General features: G+C 43.4%; 1 pseudogene; it reads right to left on the bottom strand.

Annotated features, from left to right (window-relative positions):
* The window catches only part of LOC143388797 (teneurin-4-like), a 79,535-nt pseudogene that overhangs the window by 14,607 nt on the left and 50,804 nt on the right, over positions 1 to 14,124 (bottom strand).

Genomic DNA, 14,124 nt, shown 5'->3' with positions numbered 1-14,124 from the left:
TGTTCATGGTCAATCTCAGAGAAAGGAGAGATGTGTATGTCTCCCTCTCTCCCCACTCAAGTTCTAAGGCCTTGAAAATAAGGATTTATAATGACGATACTGCGACGATTTTAGCGGTGAATGGCCTGGTTATAATAAGGTTGCCTTCCCTGGGGTAATCGAACACAATTGCAGAAGCAAAAACAGTGTGGCAGACAATTCCTGTGAAAAATCAAAGGCACTGGAGGCTGACGCTTGTTCCTTGCAGAGATGGCCCACAGAGACAGGGCTGCACTACCCACAAGACAGGGGCCTTGTTAAGGCACCTTTTGGAAGGGCCTCCTATGGCTGCCCCCAGGGTGGTGCCACCCACACAGCTGCCCCGACACCCCCTGGGACCCCAGTGAAGGGGAGTTGTACCTCTGTAGCAAAAATTAATAAAATTGAATTAAGCAGCTCATTGGGGAGCACCTAATGCTTCCTGTGCTCGGCAGTGGCGGCAATGAGATTATTTTACATCTTTCTTTATTAAAAAAGTTCCCAGTCATATAAAAAATGAGCTCCATTTTGGGGAGGCACACCCGGCTAACATTCTAATTCCACATGCTTCCACTGTGGGTGGTCATTTATTTGGGGAGGAAGCCGAGATGTGGCCACCCGACTGGAGCACCATCCATCTCTCAGGCTGGGAGAGAGACCAATTAAAGCCTGGGAAACTTTTGGTCCAGTTCGCACAGCGGAGAGAAAAATCCTAATAGTACTAATTGCTGCCCTTTATAGAGCACCTGGGATCTATGGCACTGGGCTAGGTGCTTTCAATATGTCGTCTTGTTTCGCAGAGGAACCTGAGGCTCAGAGGATTTGCTGAGGCTACACACGTGGCCCAGCAGGAAGCCAACCTGGGTTTAACTTCCCATTTTGCACACTGCCTCAGATGTGCAGGAAGGGCTGCTTGAGAATTCTGGTGGGGTCTCAGTGAGGGCCACAGATGGTGGTGGACCCCTGAGAACAAAAGCTGTGAGGCCTTCCTGAGAGAACTAGCAGGAGGCTGTTTCCCACATCAGATGGTTACCAGAGCGTTGGGCTGAGTTGGTGGGAACAAAGGAAGCCTGGTTCTAGTTTTTGATATTGGACGTCACTTAACATTTTGGTATCTGTTATGGGCCTACTTTGTCGTCTTTACCACAGCCTAGTTATGTGACTCTGGAAAAATCACTGGCCCTCTCTGGACCTTGGTTGCCCCACATGTAAAAAAGGAACTTAGGTGGTGAGCTATCTTTGAGGAAAGGCAGGGAATGAAGGGAGCCCAAGCTGTGCAGCTATAAGGAGGCTTCTCTGGTCTTGGGGATGTTGGGAAGATCTGGCTCCACTCTGTGGTTCACTTCAGCTCAGTGAACATCTACCGAGCACCTGTGGTCTGCAAAGTGCTGGATGGAAAGCCAGGCCTAGGTCACCAGCTCTGACTCTGCCTGTTCTTTCCTTTGTGAACCTGGAGGAAAATACTGCTGGGCTGTGACCCCCCAGGCCACAGCCACACTCTACTCATGGGAGGTGAGCAGAAAGGCACTGAATCAGGGCATCCACACCCTGCAAGGTGCTCTGATATGCCATAGCACAAAGCCAGTTCCCTGCAGTGACAGAGGTCATTTTGGTCATTTAGGAACAGTCACTCTTTCTGGAAAGAGACCATGGCTTAGGTTCCAAAGAGATACAAAGAATTTTGGGACACATTAGCAACAGTACTGACAATTACAATAATAGCACTGACAAGAAGAGCAGCTATCCTTGACCACCTCGTCTAAATCAGACACTTCACACGTTACCTCTAATCCTTGTAGCAACTTGTAAAATCGGTTTTATCTTCCTCCTTTTATGGAGAAGAAAATTGAAGCTCTAAGACGACTGACAAACCCAAGTTCACTTGGAGCAATAAGCTGGAAATTCGCCTCCTACATAACTCCAAAGCCATAGATCCTTACATAAGTTAAAGCTGAAAAGACCACACAGGAGCCTCTCATGACACGTGGTACCTACTTTAGAACCTCCCTCTGCAGGTGAGGAATCTAAGGTCTCAGAGAGAGTTTTGAGAACAGACCCGATTCTTCGAGTCTCCTCATCCTCTCCCAGCATGCACTCTTGTGCAGTGGCCTCCAAGGCCTTGCTCACCCGCAGCCGGCGCCCGAAGACGGTAACCTGGCCTCGAGCCTGCTCCTTGCGCTGCCGCCACTCTACCAGGTTGAGGCCATTGTCGATGGGCAGCGTGTCATTCCTTTTGCCCACCGTGGGTTTGACAGTACCAGCGAGCAGGTGGGGCTCAGTCTGCAGTGCCACCTTCATGCCGTTGGCCAGCAGCAGTCACAGAGAGCCATCGGCCCCGATGTAGTAGCTGTTCCGGACTTGGTCTGAAGGAGAGGAAAACACAGGTGCTCAGGAGGGCTGGGGATGGAGATGGAGGTGAGCATTCCCCCAGCCATAGGAGTAAAATGTGATACTGAAGAAAACTGGGAAAATACATGGACAAGAATATCCATAATCTCAGTACTCAAATAACAGCATTAGAAATATTTTGCATATTTGTAGATTTCAGGGTATTTCCCAATACACTTAAAATTTTAAATAATTGTGGAATTTTGGACTCATCACTGCATTATATCATACCCATGAATATTTTTATAAACATTTTTCTTAATGACTATAAAGTATTCCATTATATGGAAGTACTATACTTTATCTAACCATGCCCCAAATAGGTATTCAGTGTGTTTCCAGTTTTTCACAATTACTGGACAGTGTAAATAAATATATTTCAAATATTATGCTAAACGAAAGAAGATACAGAAGGCCACATGTTGTATGAGACCACATATTTTTTCACTTACTTTCTAATTGGTACTAGGGATTGAACCCAGGAGTGCTCTACCACTGAGATACAACCCCAGCCCTTTCTATTTTTTATTTTGAGATAAAGTCTTGCTAAGTTGATGAAGCTGGCCTTCAATTTGGGATCCTCTTGTCTCAGCCTCCTGAGTCACTGGGATTATAGGCATGTGCCACATTGCACCCAAATGTATGAATTCATGTATAGGAAATGTCTAGAGTAGGTGAATCCAGAGAGACAGAAAGTAAGTTGATTAATGGTTGCCAGGGCAGAAGAGATTGCTAATAGGTATGAGATTTCTTTTTTGAGGTGTTAAAAATGTTCCAGAATTAGATATTGGTGATGGCAGTACAACTTTGTAAATATGATAAAAGCCATTGAATTGCTTTTATTAGCAAGAGTGAACTTTGGGGCTGGGGGCATAGCTTAGTGGTAGAACACCTGCCTAGAATGCTCAAGGCCATCTGTTTAATCCCTGTACCCCATAAAGATAAATAAATAAAAGATTGAAGGCTTCAGCATATTAATAAAAAAGGATAAATTTGAGGTATGTCATTATATTTCAATTAAAATGTTTTTCTTTGGATAAATCAGAATCCAAAATTTCCATTTTGGATTAATCAAAATAGGTTCCTAAAAGTAGGATTACTAGAACATTTTTAAGTCTTTTGATATACCCTAGGATAAAAGTGTTCTTTATAATAATGTAAAAAATAATACTAAAATCACTGACAGAATGTTGCATACATACACATTTTAAATTGTTACGACAATGGTTTTAAAATAGCTCTGATTAGAAAATTTAAATCTAATTAAAACATTTTAATTTGGCTCCTTAGCTAAAGAAACTTCTGGAGAAAAAGGTAAACTTCGTCTTTAAAATGCACCATGAGTTCTCCTCTGTAAATGGAAACAGTATCTCTGGGCTTGTGTGGGAATTTCACTCCTTTGTCCTTCCTTGTGTTTCTGCTGTCTTTAGAGGAAGCTATCCCAAGTCCTTCCTGCAGGGCTCTGCTCATATGTCATTTCTTCCAAGATGCCCCCTGTTCCTCTGGTCAGAGGAATGCCTTCCCCTCCTGTACACTTCTCAGCCTCTATGTGGGCCTCATCAGTGGCTCACAGCTGAGGGGTGCAGGGTTCACCATCCTGCAATGAACACACTCCCCAATGTCTAAGTGCTCACTGAGCACCATCGCCCAGAAAGAGTATAGGCTTGGGTTCCAGCTCTGTCATGTTCTTGCTGTGAGACCGTGGCCACATGCGTGGCTTGGTGTGCCTCTGTTGCTTCACTGTAAGATAGGGGTAATAACTGTGCCCTTGTTTCACAGGGATGCTCTGAGAGTGAAGCGAGATGAATACAAGGAGCTAAGGACAGGACCTGGCAGGTGGTACTATGTAAATGTTGGCTATTTCTAGTTTACTGTGTGTGGCACTGAGGTGGTCACCATCACATGCATTCTGCCCCCACCATTTCACACAGCTGTAATAGTGAACTTTCTAGTGCTGTTCAATAGCTCTTCCTTAAAAACAATAAAAATAAAAACAAAAACAAAAAATAATAAAAGCTCTCTTTCTTGTCTTTAGTGGCCAAGAGAATGGGTGAAGGAGCCTATTTATCCAAGTCCAAATACTCTTTCAGGTGTGTGACTTAGGACAGGCTGCTTAACTACTCATTGACTTCATTTGGATAATGAAGATATTAATAAGACCTGCCTAATCAGCTTATTATCAGGATTAAAAAAGACTATGAATATAAAATGCTAAAAATAATACTTTTATAGTTGATAAGTGCTCCAAAAATGTTAGGTATCTTTATAGCTCTACTTTTATAATCAGCAAATATTTGCTTGATTAGGTATGATGCAGGTTATGTCAAGTCCCAAGGGTATAGTTTTCATGGGAAACCCTCACCAAATCTTCTCTGCTAGAATGGCATCAAATTGGTCCCCCTCTCTTAAACTCCCTCCCTGTTTTATCTTTCTACACTTTTCCCCTTGCACATATGAATTCTAAAATCTGCCCCAAAGTTGCTATGCATCATTCACTGGCAATCTGTATTTTACTCCCTCTGAAGAGTGAAAAAACCTGTCAATTTATCTTTTTAAAGCTGCTTCTTTCTGCATCCACATATGTCCATTACCAGGGACTTTGGATGGACCAAGCATCTGCAGAGGCCCATGTCACATGACCTCACTTAATGCAGGCTGTGACTTCCCAAGGCCACTGCTCATTAGTAGCTGCTTCTTATTACTTCCCATGGCTCAGACAGGATGAAACAGAAAGGGTTTTTCACAAGGACTCTACTGAGGCGAATGTGAAGCCGAGCATCTGAGCCTGGTGTGCAAGAAGGAAAGGGAGCTTGGCAGAGGTACAAAAGGGGGAAACAGGTACTGTATTTTCCTGGATCCCAGGATGCACTTTTCCTTTTCACATCTCAATGTTCTGAAATTGGAATGTGTCTTACAGTCCAGCTATGTATTTTAAGCAGTGTGTCCTTTTTATCCTTTGCCTGAAAAACTACTATTAAAACGATGGTACATTTTAAAATTGAGGGATATGGCACTTTTGAATTTTTAAAAGTTGCCTAAATATAAAAAGGCTGATTTAATCTTTGGGGAAGAAAATGCTCAAAGTAGGTGTAGCAAGATGCAGTGGATGGACGATACAATTCTTGGCCACTGGGAAGAAAACAGACTTGAAGGACCATGTCTGGAGTACTCATTGGCCCTGCCACTCTGGGTCAGGCATGACCCTGGCTGGTTGGGAGCTGGTACCTTCTGCTGGCAGTAACCCTGCCAGGGGATAAATTCTCAGGGTGTCTCAACCCACTATTAAAGGTGGGGAAGAAATGCCAGGGCTTGCTTTCTCTCTCTGAGTACCACTATTTTTCCTCTATCTCTTTGAATAGTGAAGGACTACCTTTGCGAATAAAAGCTGTTATACAAATATACATTTATTCTTTTATGGTAACTCAAGCTACTTGCTAATTAATTAATTACTCAATTAACCCAACAAGTATTTACTGAGCAATACTCTGTGCCTGGCCCATGCTAGTTACTTTACAAATATCATCTAAAGAGATCATCTGAGCAGCCAATGAGGCAGGTATTATAATGCAGCCCCATTTTCCACACCCAGAAACTGAGGCTCAGAGAAGATTGACTCCTTCCAGTTCACATGGTGGGATTTGGCACAGTGGGCACAGGAGCCCCAGGTTCCCCCCAACCCCTGTCCTGCCTCACATCACTCAACACAGCTTCAACTTGCTTTCTTTTCCTGGAGAATAAAACTGAGGAATATGGTGGGTGATATAGTGGCAGAGTCAGAACTAGAACTTGGCCTGATTTTCAGCCCAAAGCTCCTTCTACTGCTTTGTGGCAAAGCCTTTGGGGGTAAGAAAGAGCTATCAGAGGGTGGGAAAGAGTCAGGCAGGGCTCTTTAGGGATTATTATTTTTTTCCTTTCATGCTTACAAAATCCAATAAAACTTCAAGCACACCCTGGGCCACTGCATCCCATGAGAACAGTTGAGGCAAGACAACTAACAGCAGAGTCCCACCAATCTGTCTCAGGGGGGATCTGACAGATGCAGAGAAGAAGCCTCTTTTCTATGGAATCCTAGCAGAGGTACAAACCTCACATGGGCTTCAGGAAGGACTTCTCCATGACTAAATCCCCTTCATAATTAGATGTAATTATTCTTGTCCTTTGTCCTAGCCTGCATCAGAGTGAGTGTAAGTCTTTTAATCTGAAAGCCATTAAGATAGCAGAATGGTGAGGTCACCTGGATTAGCAGCTAATGGATTCTCTCCCCCTTGTTCTGATGATAATGGGATGGGACAATGAAATATTACTCTGAAGCTTCTGGGAGAGAATTTACAGGACTCCGGCTTATGTGTTTTGCAAATGAGGTGGCAATAGGGAGAGAAACAAATCATAATTCTTTGCTGTTCTTGGGCGGCTCCTGAAGCAACATTTCTAGCCTCATTCTTCTGACGAAGGGATCTTCTCTCAAAGGCCCCCTGTGTCCCAAAGGCTCCCGGACTTGCTTGGCTTACCTTGCAGCAGTGTGTAAAAGGCACCTGAGGCAGACAGGTTGTTGGTTATGGTGACATCATCCTTGCTGGAGGTCTCTACCAGGACATGCACCGAGCTGTCTGTGTCACTTCGAAAACTGCTCACCTGGCCCGTAGGGAAGGTCACATTTGTCAAGCGGCCAAAGCTGTCATACCTGGAAACCAAGGGGTAGCACTGAGTAACAAAAATATGACGGTGCTATAGCTGGAATGTTCTACCTCATGCCTTGGTTTTATGTGTTCTGCTTTCCTTTTCAATCAGATACAGTCCTCTGTTTCCCTCCTCTCCTTGCTCAAGTCTTGGTCACCTGTTGACATCTAACTGGAGGAAGATGATTTACCATTTGAGTTTTCCTTTCCCAATTCACATAGTGGAGAGGATACCCCAGCCCTGCCTACCCCCTGGAAGTATTGTGAGGAGCTTTTCCTAGGATGCTTCTCTTGTGCTGGGATGCTGATGTACAAGGCATTTCCCTCTTGGGATTGTGAGTTGTCGAGGTCAGGAATGGTTTATGGAGTTCGATTACTAGGCTGGGAATCTGGTGTCACACCACTTGGATTCTGCCATCTGTCAGCACTGTGACCCAGGAGGACCTACTCCCAGTTCATCCCTGCTTCAGCAGAATTGAGTCAGGCATAGGGAAGACAGGCAGGGAATGCTGGCTGAGCAACTCAAGGAATGCAGGATCGAACATGCAAGGCCTCTCGTTCTTGCTCTGTAGGAGAGAACAGGCCATGACTTATTCACACTCTACCTGCTGTATGACATGACAGAAACTGGACACATGTAGACACCTGATAAACATCTGCTGAAGGCACACATGGAAGAAGCTGCTCTTGATAAAAGATACTATGGCCCTCTCCCTAGGTATCTCCCCAGAGTTTTAGTCTCAAGACAGAAAGAGGTTTTGTATCAAGGCAGACAACTGTAATTATTATTGAAGGTATCCTGTAATGCATAATTAAATTGAGCCCGAAGAAGATACAGCAAAAAGACCCCATGCCTTCAAGATCTGGTTTTCATTTTATATGAGACAGCCCAAAACCCGTAATTTCCACTCCTTGCATTTTCCATTAGAAGGACTGAATGTCTTAATTAAATGAACATCAAATAGAACAACCAATTTATAAAACTTTCTCTCCTATTCATTCATTTCACTACCTTTCAAAGTTTGAGAAATGCCACTGGATCTCTCTGCTGCTTGATCAATACCTATGATTATCCCATCAGAGCAGTTTCTTCTGACTCTGCATGGGAAGAATTGGAGCTGCCCATTCTACAGACCCTGAACACCTTTGCCCTGAGGGTTGCTCTTACAGAACCCTTTCTGCTCTGCTGCAAAGCTGCTCAAACAGGTGCAGGGGCCTGGAAGGGGGAGTACACAGAACTCCAGACTCTGAGTGGTTGCCTTAAGTCCTAGTCCTATGATTGGGTGACATCTGGACAATGGCTTGTTTATGACCATCATGGCTTTAATTATGGGAACCCAAAAAGCATTGACAAGTTTTCTTTCTCTCCATGAGAAATGGAAGGAATGGCTGGCATGAAGTCTTTGGAGCCAGACAGTCTATGCCTTGAATCCTGGCTCCACACTTGCTAGCAATGTGACCCTGGAGGATGAGCGTGCAGTTCTGTTTCCCACCTGCCTCAAACCCCCACCACAAATTACCACATTTTGGGCAGGTTACATAATGCAGCATAACCTCAGTGAGCCTTTTGTTTCTTCTTCTATACATGAGGATAATAACTTCTAGCACATAGAGACCCAGAGAAGACCAAAAGAGGTAACATATTTAAAATGCATGTAAATTCTTACCAGGGCCTTCAGGACCCCAGGGGACTGTCCTCATTGGAATGTCAACTCCCTGAAGCAGGCACTTCAATTGGTTACTATTGTAGCCAGAACTCTGAGTGCTAGACATGCATTTAACAATGTGAATGACTTGACTCCTTACAGCCTCTCCTTCTGACTTCCCCGTGACCTTTATTATTCTGTACCTCTGTAATTCACTGCCCCTGATGCTGTTCCCCAAATATGCCAAGCTCAATCCATGCTATTGGTGCTTACACTGACTGTCACTTTGCAGGGAATGCTCTTCCACACAGGTGTGGCCAGTTCCACCATTCAAGTTTCAGTTCAAATGGGGCCTTCCCTGACTACCATTTCTGAAATAGACAGGTCCCCCATCTCTATCATGTTATCTTACTATATTGTCTTCATTGTACTTATTATCTTGTTTAGTTGCTTGTTATCTGTCTCCTCCTACTGGAAGATAAGCTCCATGGGGGATAGGGACCTTGTCTATATTCTCAGTGCCTAGACAATTACCCAGCATATAGAAGGTACTCAGTAATATTTATTGAGTGGGTGAATAAATACATAGGAAGATGGTAGGTACTATTGTTGATTATTGAAGACATGGATTGAAAGCAATTAAGAGTTTACTACTCCCTCCATTCCCTGTGTGAGGAAGCGAAAGTTCACAAAGATTCAGAGTATCTTTTAGGTACCAAGCATCATGCTTGTAATCATCTCGAGGTAGGGATTATTATCACCATTTCACAAATGGTGATGATTAGACTCAGAGAAGATAAGTAACTTGCTTAAAATGACACAGCTAGTTAAAGAATATAGATTCAAAGTCAGGTCTATTTGACCTTCAAGAGTTTGTTCTTTCATCAAGCTTTCCATAATAATGATGCTGTTTCAAATCAAAACCTTTGTATTCATCACTGTGTTAAGGAAAAAATTCTGTTTGGAAGTCCCAAGTGGGTCAAGAAGACTGACAGTTTTCCCTTCAAGATGCTTCGCTTGGCTACTGCTGCAGTTGACTTTTGCAGCGATGCCAGGCCCCCTCTTGGAGGGAGGATAGAGATGGCCCAATGATTGGCTTTCCATTATTTCATTCCACTGACTTTTCTTCACTCCGTTTTCCCAAAGCATCTCTAGAGCACAGTGAAAGAAAACACATAAAAGATTCATCGAGTTGCTGTGAACTTGGTTCTCAGAAGAGGACTGCTAAAGGGTATCTTCACACACTGTAAGGCCTTCTTCTTCACACTTGATACTTCATCCCGAGCCACTTACTATGTGCAGCTAGCGAGGAAAATGCCAAATTTCCTCTCTGATACTAAACTGTTGATGATTTTAACTTTTTGTTCAGAAAAAAAAGATCTGAGTATTACGACTTTCATCTGTGACTGTTCCAAACACCAGCATCAACACCAACAACGGGAACGGACACTGTGTCATCTATGAATAATTAGAGTTCACGGTCCATGCACTCCTATAGTTCCCTTGGCCTCAGTCACTGTAATGAATGGCATCACTACATCATTGTCCACTCAAAAATCAGGTCAGAGCCAGGGCACTTACTGGCTTCTGCAGTAAAAACTTGTACTCACTATTTCCTATAAAATGAAGTCCCAACAATGAATTCTAGCCTTCAGGATTCCCAAGATGTAGTTCGCTCTCCCAGTGTAGGTCTGTCTCTCACTGATGGCTTAACATGTGCTGGAAAGTATGTTGGGTTCAGGTTTACCTGGGATCCAGGATTGGCTCTGATCCTTACGTCTAACATGTTGCAGAGCCACTCAGTCTCTATGTTGGTTATTCTGCATGCTCTCCCCAATCATTCTCTGCCCTTCTCTGTGCCCAGAGAGGCTGACCCCTGCACACTGCATCACTGAGTACCTGGGCTGACTCAAGTCTGCTTAAGCTAAGTCTATGGCCAGCACTGATAAGACACTGGAGGTCAGAACCAGCTTTTCCTCATTCTCTCCTTCACTGCCATATTTCCAGGAATAGCTGCATCCATCTATGATAACAGCTTCTACCAGGTGCATTCTCCTTCCCACGGGGCTTCAGTAACAATATTCTACCTGCTCCCCCCACCACCTTGACCTTCAGCCTGAGGCTTGGTAATGGCTGTTGTGTTTTTAGTGCTTGGGTGCCTCAGCATCTTTTCTTGGTCCCCTTATCCCTGTCTGTACCTCTAAAACATATTTTCATTTGAAAGGTGTAGTCCACCCTTCCAGTGCAGGTCTGTCTCTCATCGATGTTGCATATCATATCTGAGTGGAAATTTTTTTTTTCTTTCTGAACTCTGTCTTCTAGTGTGTGTGTTTTCTGATGAGAAGTCTGCTGTAATTTTTGTTTGTTCTTTTTTTCTGGATGCTTTCAAGAGTTTTTCTTTTGCATTCAACAGTTTGAATATGATATGTTTAGAAAAGTGTGTGTGTGTGTGTGTGTGTGTGTGTGTATGTGTGTATTTATTTTACTTGGTATTTTTTGAGCTTTTTGGATCTGTGGTTCATTATTAATTATGAATAATTCTTGGCCATTATTTCCTCAAATATTCCTCTGCCTGTTTTTCAACTCCTCTCCTAGAATTCTAGTTATGTGCGTACTAGATCATTTGATGTTGTCCCACAGGGTTTGAAGTATTCTTTTGCTCTCTTTTTCTCCTATGTTTTCATTTGGGTAATTTCTACTGGCCTGTCTTTCTTCCGCAACTGTGTCATGCTGTGTCATCAGGAGCAACGAGCCGGTCAAAGGCATTCTTCATCTCTGTAGTTGTGTTTCTCATTTCTAGCATTTCCATCTGATTTTTTCTTAGGGTTTCTATCTTCTTGCTGAAATCATCCATCTGATCTTGGAAACTGTTCACCTTTTTTCACAAGAGCTTTTGATACAATTACAGTTATTTTAAATTCTGTGAACAATGGTTTCAAAATCTGTGTCATATCAGAATATGGCTCTAATGATTCCTTTTTGCTTTTTCTTCTCCTACCCGTGTTCAGTTGAAAATGTGACACCTCGTGTGGCATGGTAGAGACTGAGATTGATGGCTTGTGTTTGGAAATGAGTTTACTTCTGCTAGGACTTCAGGGAGGGGTTGTGAGTTAATCTAGTTAGGATTTGGGCTGGCTTAGAAGTTCCTGGTTTCTGTGGTTGCCTCAGTGCATCATAGTCTTTAAGTTCTTTTAGCAATTTTTTGTGCTTAGGGTGAGAAACTGATCTGTCAACTGTTTTTCTCTTGGCATCAATTTCCACTCCATCCTTAGCATTAGGTCCTTTGTGCCACAAATCAGAGGGTCTCCTTCCATGCTCTACCCGCTTTCCATCCTTTTTGCAGCAATGCTTTGCTCTGCACTGTTGCTTTCAGCTTTTTAATCAGTAGGAGGTGATGGTGGGCGAGTTCTCTATTGTCCTGAGGAGGACTCAGCCTTAGGTATGTGTGCCCCTGACCCTGGGGACTGTCTCCACCTAAGTGCTCCCACCCCTTCTCAGGCGGCAGTTTGGGGCTCTTACAGATTCCTGCTCTTCTCCTGCACTACATACTTTTTCTGCTTTTCTTCTCTCATTCAGCTGATGGGTCTCCACCTGTGTCTAAGTGGGAGAGTGACTGGCTCTCTCTTCACAGGTGAAGGCTTTTGCTCCTCAGGGGATGCAGGGTGATAGGGGTCTGGGTGGAGCAGGCAGCTATTTGTGCTCTTCTCCTCAGCGGTTGCTCCACACCTCCCCAGGTCTAGCAAAAAGGTCTCTTTCTGAGATCTTTCTTCAATCTACTGGTGGTGGGCGGGGGGGGGGGGGGCCGGAAAACTCCTGAAGAGGATGTGGACTCCTTCCATTTCAGTTCCCAGGGCTTGATACTCTCTTGCCCATACACACTTGGCCTTCAGAAATACGGTGGCCATCCTAGTGAGCTCCTCCTACTAGTTCCAGTTGCATCCACTCCAGGGAAGCTAAGTTCATATCCTGTCTCTCTCTGCAGGTGTCTGTCCCTCCTTGAATCTGGGCTAGTCTGTTGCTCTATTACCTCTGAGGAGTTCAAGGAAAATCCATGAATTTGCCTGTTGTCAGGCTTACTTTTGTTATAAGATTGGGAATGATGCTCTTTCTAGCTCTCATATCCCCCAAGCAAAATCAAGAAGCCCAATCTGGGGGCTGGAATTGTGGCTCAGCGGTAGAGCACTCGCCTAGCGTGGGCGGGACCTGGGTTCAGTTCTCAGCACCACATAAAAATAAAGGCATTGCGTTGTGTCCATCTACACCTAATAAATAAATATTAAAAAAAGAAGCCCAATCTGTTGATTTGAACTCTTTGAGTTGAATTCTGTGTCCTTCCAGGAATACTGATAATGTCAGAACTGGGATTTGAATCCAGCATTCTTCTCACTACAGCATATTTTCCTCCCTTTCTTTATCTCCCTTCCCTCTTGAATTTATGTTTCATTTATAAAATATTTAGTGAATCATTTTCAAGGTGGCAAGCCCTAAGCTTGACACAGAGATAAATTAGTAAGGTTCTCACAATAGCTAAAGGAAACATACCTATAACAGGAGCTGTCGTCAGGCATTGTGGGAGACCATAGTCACTTCCTGCTCTGAAATTTAGGGAAGTTGGTTTTTCATGCCCACCCAGGAAGTCAATTTTGTTTATTTACTTATTTTGTGGTGCTGGGGATTGAATCTGGAGCCTCACATAGGCTAGGAAAGCACTCTACCACTGAGCTACATCTCCAGCCCTTAATTTTGGAAGGAGCCTCATGCTACTGGACATTTTCTTACATTTTCTTGTTTTCTGACCATATGCCAAGTCTGACAGCATTGATGGCCCTCCCTAGAGATGAAGTCCCTATTGCAGACTCCTTGGAGGTTTTTACCAGCAGACCTGTGGGCTCAGGGAAGGAAAGTAACCTTGAATCTCCAGAGCTGTGAACTCCAAGTTGCTCTAAAGTGTGTGATGTTTATGTTAGATGTATTATTTAATCTGCTAGGAAGATCGATAAAGCCAACTTAAACTTGTTTCAGTAATAGCCCATGTCACAGGAAGGCCTGGATGGATTTTTTTTTTAATTTTTTAGAACATTTGAATTTGAATCCACAAAGGTGCCTCATGGAGCTAAAAGGAAAAATTTCACTAGAGCAAATGGTCCATTGGTAAAACCTGTTCAAATCCTTGTTAAGAAACACCACAACACAATATGGTGTGATGCTACATCATGTACAACCATAGAAATGTAAAGTTGTGCTGCAATTGTGTACAATGAATTGAAATGCATTCTGCTGTCAGATATACCTAATTAAAATAAATAAATAAATAGAAAAAAAAAGAAAAAGAAACACCTTGACAATAAACAACCGTACACCTTTTCTTCTAGGAAGCTTAATAGCTTGTTAAGTAT

Source organism: Callospermophilus lateralis, unplaced genomic scaffold (genome assembly GCF_048772815.1).
Source record: "Callospermophilus lateralis isolate mCalLat2 unplaced genomic scaffold, mCalLat2.hap1 Scaffold_182, whole genome shotgun sequence".
NCBI classification, from domain to species: domain Eukaryota; kingdom Metazoa; phylum Chordata; class Mammalia; order Rodentia; family Sciuridae; genus Callospermophilus; species Callospermophilus lateralis.
Note: the sequence above shows the minus strand (reverse complement) of the source record. Positions and strands in the feature narration are given on the sequence as shown.